The sequence below is a fragment of the Bos indicus genome, chromosome 26, assembly GCF_029378745.1.
Source record: "Bos indicus isolate NIAB-ARS_2022 breed Sahiwal x Tharparkar chromosome 26, NIAB-ARS_B.indTharparkar_mat_pri_1.0, whole genome shotgun sequence".
NCBI lineage: Eukaryota > Metazoa > Chordata > Mammalia > Artiodactyla > Bovidae > Bos > Bos indicus.
The window spans coordinates 14,904,870-14,918,425 of NC_091785.1; positions in this window are offsets into that span (position 1 = coordinate 14,904,870).

Sequence of the window (13,556 nt, forward strand, 5' to 3'; positions counted from 1 at the left end):
CATTGTTTTCCACAGCTGTTGGACTGTTTACACTCTCACCACTAGTGGATGAGTCTCCCCATTCATATACTTGGCAGTGTTAGATTTTTAAATGTTTACCCATCTAGTGAGTATATGACATTATATCATTGGACCTTTAATTTGCATTTTTCAGATTACTAATAGGTTTTATGCCTTTTCATATTTATATTTCCTAATTTATGACATGCCTAGTCAAATATTTCATGGGTTTTTCCATTGAGTATGCTATGTTTTTCTTACTAATGTGCAGGAGCTCTTTATGTGCTTTGAATATTAATCCTTTGTGGGTTGTAACTTTAATATAATTGACTTTATCAATATTTCATTTATGATTGGTATTTTTCTTTCTTCTTTTTCTTTTTTTTTTTGCCACACCATGTGGCTTATGGGATTTTAGTTCCCTGACCAGGGATTGAACAAATTTGGGGCCGTAGCAGTGACAGTGTCAAGTCCTAATCACTGGGTCACAAGGGAACTCCCAGTCCTTTTTCATATTGAAAAATCCTTTCTACTCTGAAATTGTGAAGATATTCCAGCATTACCTTCTAGAAACATTGTTTCATCTTATACCCTAAGATTTATATTCCATCTATAACTGATTATGTGTCATGTATGGTTAGAGATCACACTTCATTTTTTTCTCACATTATTCAATGGATCCAGTACCATTTATTGAAAAATTTGCCCCTTTCCCAAACGTAGGTCCTTTATCAGGTGTGTAGATGTTTCTGTGCTCTCTCTTCTGTTTCATTGCTGTATTTGCGTCTTTTCACCAGGATCATTCTGTCTTGATATAGCCTTATAAAAATGTCATAGTAAGATTTTTATCCTCCATTCTTGTTCTTTTTCTTCAAGTGTCTTGGCTCCTCTTGAATTTTACTATCCATGTTAGGATCAGCTTATCAAGTTTCAAATATTTTAAAAATCTGTTGGAATTCTGTCTTAAATTGCATTAACCTACAAATCAGGTTTTTAGGAATTGATGTCATTATAAGTATTTCAATTTAATAATTTATTATATCATTTCATTTACCTAGATTTTCTAAACATCTGTCAGTAAAGTGTATAATTTAGAAAGGCCTTGTGCATCCTTTTTTTAGATATGCTTCTTTCAGCTTTCAAATATATAAAAAATGAAAAAAAAAAATACAATTAACACCTCTATTCCCATTATCTAGATTTAACAGCTATTCACATTTTGCCATGAGTATGTTATCTATCTAGATTTTTCAAATAAATTTATTTTAAAGTAATTACAGACGTCATGAAATTTCACCCTTAAATGCTAAAAGACTGTACTTTGTAAGAGTGATAGTCGCCTACAATATTGCAACCACACAACCACATCTGTGTGTGTATTCAAATTATCTAATTATGCTAAAAACAAATTATACTAAGTATCTTTTTCATTTTTTGTATATTCTCAAGTTAAGACCCAATCAAGATTCATGAGTTGCCTTTGTGCATTTAGCTGAAGAAATCTGACCAATAAGGTAACTGAGAGGGGCGTCCCAAGGTGGCGCTAATGGTAAAAACTCTACCTGCCAATCAGGAGATGCAAGAGACGTGGGTTCAATCCCAAGGTTGAGGCTATCCCTTGGAGGAGGAAATGGCAACTCCCTCCAGAATTCTTGCCTGGAAAATTCCATGGTCAGTGGAGCCTGGCGGGCTACAGTCAATGGGGTCGCAAAGAGTCCGACATGACTTAATGACTGAGCATGAAGGTAACTGAGATACAGTTGCCAGCTTCTATAGGTTTTCAGAGGCCAGAGAAAGTGTATGAAGCCAAAAATACAGCCAATTCATATAAAATATAATGAAACTAATACATTGAGAATTGATACCTTATCATTTATATGGTATTCTTCCCATACATCCATAACCCCAGTCTAAACAATCAAGGAATTCCCTGGTGGTCCAGTGGTTAGAACTCAGCACTTTCACTGCTGGGCCCTGGATTCAGTCCCTGATTGAGCAGCTAATATCTCACCAGCCGTGGAGCATGGCAAAAAAAAAAAAAAGAGAGAGAGAGAATAGACAAAATCAACTGAGAGACAGTCTACAAAAATACCTAAGTACTCTTCAAAAGTGTCAAGGTCATAAAAATAGGGAAAGATTGAGAAACCGTCACAGATTGAAAGACACAAAGGAGAAGTGAGAACTAAATGCAAGATCTTATCCTGACTCTGGTCCTGGAACAAAGAAAGAACATCAGTGGAAAAACTGGAAAAATCCCAAAGTTTGCACTTAATGGTATTGTGCCTATAATCATTTCTTAGTTTTGATAGATTTACTGTGTATGTAAGATGTTAATATGAGGTGAAGCTGAATGAAGGATGTGATGGAACTCTGTACTGTTTGCAACCTTTCTGTAAATCTAAAATTATTTCAAAATAAAATGTTAATAAAATTGAAATAAATTTGTAAATATTGGCTTAGAAGTGTGAAAAAGAAGCCTCTAAAGTTGAAACAATAATTATTCCATTAAAAGTGTATAGGCAGGAACTTCCCTGGTGGTCCAGTGGCTAATACTCTGAACTCCTAATGCAGGAGGCCTGGGTTCAATCCCTGGTCAGGGAACTAGATTCTGCATGCCGCAACTAAAGATCCTGCATCCTGCAAATAAGACCCAGTGCAGCCAAATTTAAAAAGAAAAGAAAACAAGAAAATAGATTTTTTTTTAAAGTGTATGGGCAAAACAAAATGCCGTTTCATTAACTGTTAAGTTTTAGTAATGGTACCCCACTCCAGTACTCTTGCCTGGAAAATCCCATGGACAGAGGAGCCTGGTAGGCTGTAGTCCATGGGGTCGCTAAGAGTCGGACACGACTGAGCAACTTCACTTTCACTTTTCACTTTCATGCATTGGAGAAGGAAATGGCAACCCACTCCAGTGTTCTTGCCTGGAGAATCCCAGGGACGGGGGAGCCTGGTGGGCTGCTGTCTATGGGGTCGCACAGAATCGGACATGACTGAAGTGACTTAGCAGCAGCAGCAGCAGTACTCATAAGATTTTAATTTCAGTTGAAAAGAACTTGTAGTTAGATTTTCTCACTATAAAAAAAATTCCTGAACATGCACGATAACCACCAAGAAATCATACCCTATCAGAAGTTAGTTAATCATAACCTAAATTTTTAAAAATGTAATTATTAAAAGTCCTTTCCAGATTTTTACAGCAAAAATATATATATATTTTTAAATGTGGCATAAGGTACCATCGAATATGTTTTTGATGTAATATATCCAAAAGCAAGATTCTGTTAAATTGTTAAGTAAGCCCTGAAGCAGATTAATTCTCCAATCCCTAGCATTTCCTGGAGTCTTCTATTTGGCACTGATTTATATAATTTTGGCAGGCAGGAAAGTTTATATAACTTCCTGGCAGGCAGGAAAGAATAAGCTAACTAGCAGAAGTAGAACCTAGTAAAAGGACCAGCCCTCCTTTTAAGAAGCTCGGAATGGCTTTGCAGTGGAAGGAAACACTGTTGTCCTTATCCTCAGGGATAAATATTTGAGGAGAGGCAGGTTAGGATACTTGGAAAGTAGTAACTTAAAGCTAAAGGGTAGAAAAGATGAGGGCTTGAGGGGTGTGACCTGGTCTCAGAGCTTCTCTCCTGACATCGGGGGATGCTGCGGAGCAAAGTCATGAGCGGAGCAAAGTCATGAGCGTTGAGATTCAGATTCCAGAGACAGCCATGAGCTGTGCTTCACTAGGGAGTGAGAGGGAAGGAGGAACTTTAAGACTGAAGACCTTTAAGTGGGAGACAGAGGCAGAAGTAGGGTAGGTGGTGTTTGGAGAAGCGAGGAGGTGCTCAGAAGCTGCCAGTCAGATTGACTTTACATCAACCTGGAGGGAGAGAGAGAGAGTGTGTGTGTGTGTGTGTGTGTGTGTGTGTGTTGGGTGGAGGTGATTCAGCGGCGGGAACATGAACTTGTGCTTTGGAGACCGCAGAGTTGCACACAAAGGTGGTTCATGTGCTTACATGCCATCACAACTGGCATCCGCACCATTAAGCCTTACCCTCTTCCTGTCACCTTTGGCCCAACAATAGCCACTGGAGCCCCCATTCAGCAGGCTGCTCCTGTCTTAAGGGCTTAATTTTACCAACTACATTGTCCCTAACAACAACCTTATGAGGTAGATTGTGTAATAACCCCCATTCGTAGAGGTTTCCCTCCTCATAGAGGGAGGGAAAGGAAACTGAGACACAGAAACATTAGGTAACTTGTTCTGGTTATACATGGCTGAGCTGGGATCCAAACCCAGGTAGTTTGGCTGTGAATTTTCCTGCCACACTCTATTGGAATGTGTCCCTTACAACATGCTTTCCAGCCTCCACACACCTTGGAGACAAGTGCACCAGTGTTGAGTCTGCTAAGATGTATCACAACCAGAGTCCTGAGACATCCCTGGTGGTCCAGTGGTTAAGAATCTGCCTGCCAATGCAGGGGACACTGGTTCAATACCTGGTCCAGGAAGATTCCATATACCATGGAGCAGCTAAGTCTGCATGCCACCACCACTGAAGCTCGGGTACCTAGAGCCTGTGCTCTGCAACAAGAGAAGCCACTCCAATAAGAAGCCCACACTCTGCAACTAGAGAAAAGCCCACTAGCAGCAATGAAGACCCAAAGCAGCTGAAAATTAATTAATTAAAATATCCCATAATCACTTATTAAAAAAAAAAACAGCCCTGGATACCATCTGCTCTTAAGGACTTTATCCTCTGAGCTCTCCAGCTTCCTGCACCAGGAAGGCAAGAGTGACAGTTTCTGGTGGCCGCTGGCATTATCCCTGCACCTCATGGGGCTAACTCCTCAGTTCCTCTATCCCAGTGACCTCTCTTTGGACAATCCTTATTTTTTTCCCAGAGACAGGAAAGAAGAAAAGAATAGGAGATTTCTCCTTAGCTTCGCTCAAATACAAAAAGCTCATAGGGCCTCTTTTCCTTCTACAACCCAGTTTTAGATGTAAATATTTAAGATTCCAATCAATACTGTAAGAAAAACACTTAAGGAAAAATATTTCCTCCTGGAAAAATCGAGGAAGATTGAGTTAGAGTTAAGAGTAAATTCACACAGAGGGGTCAAACCTTTATTCATTAGTAATATGTCCATTTGTTCAACAAATATTTGAGAGTCTACAAGTACCAGGCATCAGCCAAAGAGCTTCAGTGGAGAATAAGCCGAAGTTCCAACATGATGCAGCTCGAAGCTAGTGGAAGCCACATGCCAGGTTTCACATGTCTATCATCCCCTGCTTTCAACAACTCTAGGAGTTTGGCTTCTGAGCTTCTTTTACAGTTGATGAAACTGAGGCTTAGAAGAATTAAAAACGTGAACCAGGATTCAAACCCAGTGTCTCTGAGCCCGCCTTCCTTTCCAACTGCACCTCAGCTGAGAGCACACCTTTTGCAATTTCATGATCCTCACCATTTTCGTCAAGTAAACTCAGGCTCCAGTCTAGGTGAGTGGCCTTGGGTCTGCCCTGGACAGTGAGGCAAAAGGAATAGAGAAAGAAGAATATTTCTGTGAGAGGAGAGATTTAGCAAAACATCTAGACAGGAGGAGCAAAATAAGAGAAGGTAACAAAGAGGATTTAACAGAAGAGAAATGAAGATGGAGTCATAATATCTTATTTCAATTCCAGTTATACGGAGTCCTGCTGCTGCTGCTGCTAAGTTGCTTCAGTCATGTCCAACTTTGTGACACCCCATAGACAGTAGCCCAGCAGGCTCCCCCCGTCCCTGGGATTCTCCAGGCAAGAACACTGGAGTGGGTTGCCATTTCCTTCTCCAATGCATGAAAGTGAAAAGTGAAAGTGAAGTTGCTCAGTCGTGTCCGACTCTTAGCGACCCCATGGACTACAGCCTACCAGGCTCCTCTGTCCATGGGATTTTCCAGGCAAGAGTACTGGAGTGGGGTGCCATTGCCTTCTCCATACAGAGTCCTAGGTATTATCAAATGGCAGTTTTCAAATTGGCACACACAGAGGGTCCATTGTTGAGATCTGCTTGCTGAAATGCTTCTTCAAGAATTATTTCAGTTGATAACTAAAGTGCTTTTTAGAACTAAAATACTATTTTTAGTGTTTAATTATAGAGTTTTACCTATGACAGATGCTATTTTTAAATAACTTAATGTATAGTGTATCTAAATATCATTCCTTTAAAAACTACCTGGAAGTGACTAAGTCTACTTGGTGGGGGAAGGTGGGAAGAGCAGATAAATTATCTTATAACATTTGGCATCATTATATTATCATTATTCAAGACAACTGGAGGAGCTAAATTTAAGACAGGAATGAATCTGATCTTCTTCAAGTATTAACTTACTTAAGTATATTTTCTAAAGCAAACCTAGAACAAATCTTAAACCTTGCTTATATTTTCTAAAGCAAACCTGGAACCATCCTAAACTTGTGTTTACTTTTATGGAAACCATAATTCCTCATCAAAATGCTTGATAAGCAAGTGTTCCCCAGTCATTCTTCTGCAAGAGGTTTGATTCACTCAGGCACACGTGCATTTATTCAGCAAACCCTTACGGGAAGTCTACTTGGTGCCAGGTATGATGCTAACTACAAAGATGATATTTCCTCTCTGCAAGAAGCTGACAGGAAATCACAGCACAATGGAGAAAGCACGATGACAGAGGAGATAGGTGTCAACAGGGAAGGGTGGGCAAATAGAATAGGTTTCTGGAGGTGTGAGAGATGGCCGGAGTATTAATGGTTGAATTGATGTCTATGTGTGTATGTGAGAGAGAGAGTCAGAGAGATGAAGGGAGGAAAAAGGGTGGCGAGAGAGAAAAAGATCTGAAACAGAGTTAGACAAATCCATGTGATGAGCAGTGTCAACTTCAAACTTCATGTGGGTGAGAGATCACGTGGGAGGCGGAACAGTCGAGCAGGCCCCAGCCCAGAGAGCCTCGTTTGCTGTGTTAACAACTAACATCTACCAAGTGCTCATGACATGCCAGATGCTATTCGAAGCATTTTATTTAGTCTCATTTAATCCTTCCACCACTGCATCTTATGAAGTAAGTAAGTACTATTTTACCATCCCTATATTACAGGTGAGAAAGTGTGTTAGTGTTAGTCGCTAACACATCCAGACTCTTTGTGACCTGTCCAGGATCCTCTGTCCATGGGATTTCCCAGGCAAGAATACTGGAGTGGGCAGCCATTCCCTTCTCCATGGGATCTTCCTGACCCAGGGATTGAACCCTCGTCTCATGTATTGAGGGCAGATTCTTTACCATGAAGGCCAGATGAGAAAACTGAGGCCTAATGTGGTTAAGTAGTTTGACCAGTTCTCACAGTATGCAGAGCTGAGATCTGAACACAGACAATCTTCCTCTAGAGTCCATGGTGGTTTTGGCTGGGACAGGCAACTTGTGGGATGTTACTTCCAAACCAGGGATTGAACCCACGCCCTTGCAGTGGAAGCATGGGATCCTTACCACAGGACCACCAGGAAGTTCCTAGAGTCAATGCTTTTAACTCCTTAACCCAGGCCTCGCTGGCAGTGGGAACTCATTACAGATACATTTTGCAGCAGGGGAACAAAATGACTGAATTGCATACCAATTCTCTGAATACAAATGGAATATTTAATAACCCAATAGACTTAAATTTTATAAGGAGCTAAAACAGACAGAACATTCACTGCGCGTAGAGCTGCCCTCTCCAAAGAGGACACCCCCTGAATCAAGAAGTGAATTAGGAAGCATCACTGACTGGATAATGAGAATCCTCCTAACATAACATTAGGCAGTCAGAAGAAATCTGCTCCGCTTGCCCCTGAATTGGCTTTCAAATTGTCACTTACTAATAGGGCTGTTATAGTCTCAGCTAGATGCTGAGAGGGTCTCTCTATTGACCAATGTAAAATGCAGCCCATTCTGGCTGGAGATGAACTTTAATCCAGGGAAGACCAGTGACTGGGACTGTGCTGTAAAATAATGCTTTTGATGCCTGTTAAGGAATATTGATAATGGAAAGGAGAGTAAAGAGTTTGTTTCTTCACCGTAGTCTAGGGCAGAGGAGACTGCCATTCATTCATTCATTGAACAAATATTTATTTATTATTTGAATTCTTTTTTTTTTTTTTTTGGCCACACTGTGCAGCTTGCAAGGAGATCCAACCAGTCCATTCTGAAGGAGATCAGCCCTGGGATTTCTTTGGAAGGAATGATGCTAAAGCTGAAACTCCAGTACTTTGGCCACCTCATGCGAAGAGTTGACTCATTGGAAAAGACTCTGATGCTGGGAGGGATTGGGGGCAGGAGGAGAAGGAGACGACAGAGGATGAGATGGCTGGATGGCATCACTGACTCGATGGACGTGAGTCTGAGTGAACCCCAGGAGTTGGTGATGGACAGGGAGGCCTGGCATGCTGCGATTCATGGGGTCACAAAGAGTCAGACACGACTGAGCAACTGAACTGAACTGAACTGTGCAGCTTGCAGGATCTTAGTTCCCAGACCAGGGATTGAACACGGGCCCCCCAGCAGTGAAACCATGAGTTCCAATCACCAGATCCCCCCACCCCCCCAGGGAATTCCCTGAACTTAATTTCCTAATTTGTTCAAGCACTGTGATGGTAGGTGCTATGGATACAGGAGTGAGCAAAATCAGGCAGATTCCTCGAGGAGTCTACAGTGAAGCAAGGGAAAGGGGCACCAATGAAAGAATCACTCACGATTCAATGTGCAACTATAACTGGAGTGAAGCCTTTGAAGAAATTTGAGGTAAAGAGAAGAAATCGCTTTCTCTGTGAGGCAGGAAGCCTTCCCTTAGGCAGTGAGGACTGAGCTGAGATCTGGGAGATGAGCAATTGTATGAGCATTCCAGACGGGTGGAACCTCCTGTGAAAAGACACTGAGGCAGGAATAAGAGGTGTCTCATGTGGGGGTTTGAGACTAGGTTGAGGAGATCAGTTTAGACCTTCAAGGCCTGAGAGGATACACTGGGGATTTGGTGCTTTATGCCGAGAAGAAACTGCAGGTCAATAAAACGTTTAAAGATTTTCACTGGGGAACATGATATGATTAGATCTACCCTATTAATGAGATCCTGGATCATCTTCACTAGTATTATTCTGGATTCTTTTTCTGGGAGATTGCCTATATCCACTTCATTTAGTCATTTTTATGAGGATTTATCTTGTTCCTTCATCTGGGACATAATCCCATTTCTTTTCATTTTAGCTAGCTTTCTGTGATTGAGGTGTCAGTTCTGAAGGCTGCTGGGATTGTAGTTGTTATTTCTTCTGTCTGCCCTCTGATGGATGAGACTAAGAGGCTTGTGCAAGCTTCTTGATGGGAAGGACTGGCTGTGGGGAATACTGGGTCTTGCTCTGGTGGGCAGGGCCATGATCAGTAAAACTTTAATCCAATTGTCTGATGATGGGTGCTGCTGCCCTCCCTCCCTGGCAGTTGTTTGGCTTGATGCAACCCAGTCCTGGAGTCTACAGGCTCTTTGGTAGGGCTATTGGTGACCTCTAAGAGGACTTCCTAAGTGGCTCAGATGGTAAAAAAATCTGCCTGCAATGTGGGAGACCCAGGTTTGATCCCTGGGTTAGGAAGATCCCTTGGAGTTGGAAATAGCAACCCACTCCAGTATTCTTGCCTGGAGAATTCCATGGACAGACCCACTCCAGCATTCTTACCTAGAGAATTCCATGGACAGAGGAGCCTGGCAGGCTACAATTCCACAGCGTGACAAAGAGTTGGACACAACTGAGCAACTAATGCACACTTCAGAGGCCTTACACCGAGAGGCATCTCCCAGGACTGCTGCTGCCAGTGCCCCCGTCCCCATGGTGGGCCACTGCCGACACATGCTTCTGCAGGAGACCATCACTCACAGGTAGGTCTGGCTCAGTCTCCTGTGGGGTCACTGCTCTTTTCCCCTGGTTCCTGGTGCATGCAAAATTTTGTTTGTGCCCTCCAAGAGTCTCCATTTCCTCCAGTCCTGTGGATGTTTTATAATCAAATCCCCCTGGCCTTCAGAGTTAAATTCCCTGGGGATTCCCAGTCCCTTGGCTGTGTCCCCAGTCTGGGAAGCCTGATGTGGTGCTTAGAATATTCACAATAGGTTCTAGGTCCTTCCATAATCAAGGACCTGCTATGTAGCACAGGGAGAACTTTGATATTATTGTTCTCCAGTTTGTGGGTTCCCCACCTGGCCGACCTAGGATTTGATTTTATCATTATTGTGCCCTTCCTACTGTTTTGTTGTGACTTCTCCTTTGTCCTTAGGAGTGGGGTATCTTTTTTTGGTCTTCCAGTGTCTTCCTGTTTATGGTTGTTTAACAGCTAGTTGTGGTTTTGGTGCCCCGGCAGGAGAAAATGAGTGCACATCCTTCTACTCTGCCATTTTGAACCAATCTAGATATACATTAAAAAAAAAAATAACTCTGCAGATTGGACTGGAAGGAGGCAAAAGTTTACTAGGTTCTTCTCTTACTGCATTTAAAGAACATTTATTGAGCACAGGCCAGAACTCTCCAGTAAAAGCATAGTATTAAAAAATAACATAAGCCAAATATTTTGAATTTTCTAATAGTTACAGTAAAGAAAGTAAAAAACAATAGTAAAATTGATTTTAATATATTTTATTTGACTCAATATATCTAAAATATTATTATCTCAACATGTAACAATATTAAAAAGCTTAGTCTTTGAAATCTACTGTGTATTTCACATATCTCAATTGGAACACAAAATATTCATCAGAAATATTTCATCTGTATTTATCTTTCATAAAATTTACAGTTAAAAAAAAATAGGCTTACACCCCAATGTTCACGGCAGTACCATTTATAATAGCCAATACATGGAAGCAACCTAAAGGTCAATCAACAGATGAATGCATGAATGCGTAAAGAAGAGCCCAGGAGCCATAACTACTGAAACTCACATGCCCTAGAGCCTGTGCTCTCGCATAAGAAAAGCCACAATGAGAAGCACTGCAACTAGGGAGTGGCCCTTACTCACGGCAACTAGAGAAAAAGCTCACACAATGAAGACCAGCACAGCCACAAATAAAAATAAATAAGTAAAATTATATAAAAAACTATCCATTTTAAATTTATTTATATTTATTTTTCTTAATATGAAGAACATTTTTCTCTATTGAAGTTGACTTACAATGTTTCAGGTGCACAGCAAGATGAGTCAGTTGTATGTGTGCACATATATTATTTTTGAAATTATTTTCCATTGTAGGTTATTATAAGATATTGACTATAGTTCCCTGTGGGAATACAGTAAACCTTTGCTGCTTGTTGCATATCTATTTTTAAAAATTAGAAATCTAGCATTCTATTCATACTAAGTCAAACAGATAGAATCAAAATGTCATAAATTTTTTAGTTAGGCAAAAATTCATGTTTTCTAAAACATATATTATACATATTATTTATATGTGTGTATACAAAAACTTTCTAATATGCTTGGTAAAGGCTTGAGAAACAACATCAAAAAAAAAAAAAAGAGAGAAAAGATGGAGAATTTGGAAAACATAAGCTAAATGAAATGAGAGTACTGAATATGACATAGAAACAGTGAAACCAACCAGATAAAAGGAAAAGATCATCACACAGTCCAGTTGTTTTTGAACAAGCCTGCTCATTAGAAACATAACTGGAGCTTTGGAGGAAAAAAAGCAATACCTGGACATTTGTATTTTTCAAAAAATTCAAGATAATTCTGATATGCATCTGGGTTTTAAAAAGTGATTACAAGTTTTTCTATTAAATGGTAGTCTTAGTGATATAGAATTCTATTATTTTTCTGTTGACCAATCATGATACAATGGTATGAAATGAATAATAGTTACATAATCACAATAATAAAAGATGTTTATCAGTTTTCACAATAGCCAGACAAAAAATAAAAATAATTATGATTGTAAACCATAATGGGAACATGATTAGCCTAACAGTATAAAATAATTACATACAATTTGAGGGGTCAAGCAGAGTGATATGGTAAGTGGAAGTGCGTACACGCACATGTTTTCATCCACCCAGCCAGTCTATGTCTTTTGGTTGGTGCATTTAATCTATTTAGATTTAAGGTAATTATTGATATATATGATAGTATTACAATTTTCTTAAATGTTTTGTGTTTATTTTCTGTAGGTCTTTTCCTTCTCTTGTATTTCCTTCTTAGAGAAGTTCCTTTGGGATTTGTTGTAAAGCTGGTTTGGTGGTGCTGAATTCTCTTAACTTTTGCTTGTCTGGAAAGTTTTTGATTTCTCCATCAAATCTGAACGAGAGTCTTACTGGGTAGAATATTCTTGGTTGTAGCTTCTTCACTTTCACCACTTTAAATATACTGTGTCATTTCCTTCTGGCCTGTAGAGTTTCTGTTGAGAAATCAGCTGATAGGTAGGCCAATGAGCCTCCTGCCTACTCCTCTTTCTCAGGGGGTCCCCAGTCATGGGGGAAGTCCCTGCCAAAAGAAGGGGTCCTGGGGAGCAGATGTGTAACTGGGGTGTCTGGCCCAGCAGGCCCAGGCACCAGACCCCTGTCTATCAGGTGCCTCCCTCTTCACACAGTTCCTACCAATTCCTGTCTTTTCTCTCCCCATTTGACACCAAGCTGAGCAGTCAGACCTTTCTCTCTCTCATCCAAGACATTTATAAATTTCTAGGGAGACTAATTTTGCCCTTGCTTTCAACTCTAGGCAATGCATTAGAATTCACAGCTTCACTAATCGTTTGCCTCAACTTCCTCCCACTCTTAATTCCATTTGATAATACAACAGATATGAAAGAGCCCGATTCTAATTTTTCCATCAGAAATGTGAGCTCCTTGGAAGCACAGACCAAACGTTATCTTCTTGCCTTTTCTTTTATTCTTTAAAATTCTCTACATGGTTTCTCATCCACTCTATTTGACATAGGAGTTTGTTGCTTTCGCGGGGTGGGGGGTGGGGGTGGGGGTGGGGGTGGGGGGTGGTGTGGAGCTTCCCAGGTATCTCAGTGGTAAAGAATCCACCTGCCATGCAGGAGACTAGGGTTCAATTCCTGGGTTGGGAAGATCCCCTGGAGAAGAGAACCTCTATCCACTCCAGTATTCCAGCCTGGAGAATTCCATTGACTGTCTAGTCAGACACGACTGAATGACTTTCATTTGTTGCTTTTTATATAATAATGGCTGACATCAGTATTTACTAAACACCATACACCTCACATGGATTCTCTCATTTAATGCACATGAAGTAGATATCCTGTGAAGTAGATATTACTATCATTTTACAAATCAGGAAGTTGAGAGGCTCGGAGAGCTTAAATAATTTATTCAAGATCACACAGCTAGTAAGAGGCAGTCAGGCTAAACTCATTTCTAATCCAGAGTTTAACCCTTGTATGACACTACTTTCAGAGGATGGTTTGCTTCTGTAGCCTTTTCTCTAGAGTTTATGCAGCGGTCTGAGAACGTCAGGCCCTGCCAAACGCGTTCTGTGCCTGTTTGTTTTAGCGAAAGTCCTCAAAGTCCAGGTAACCATGACCCGGA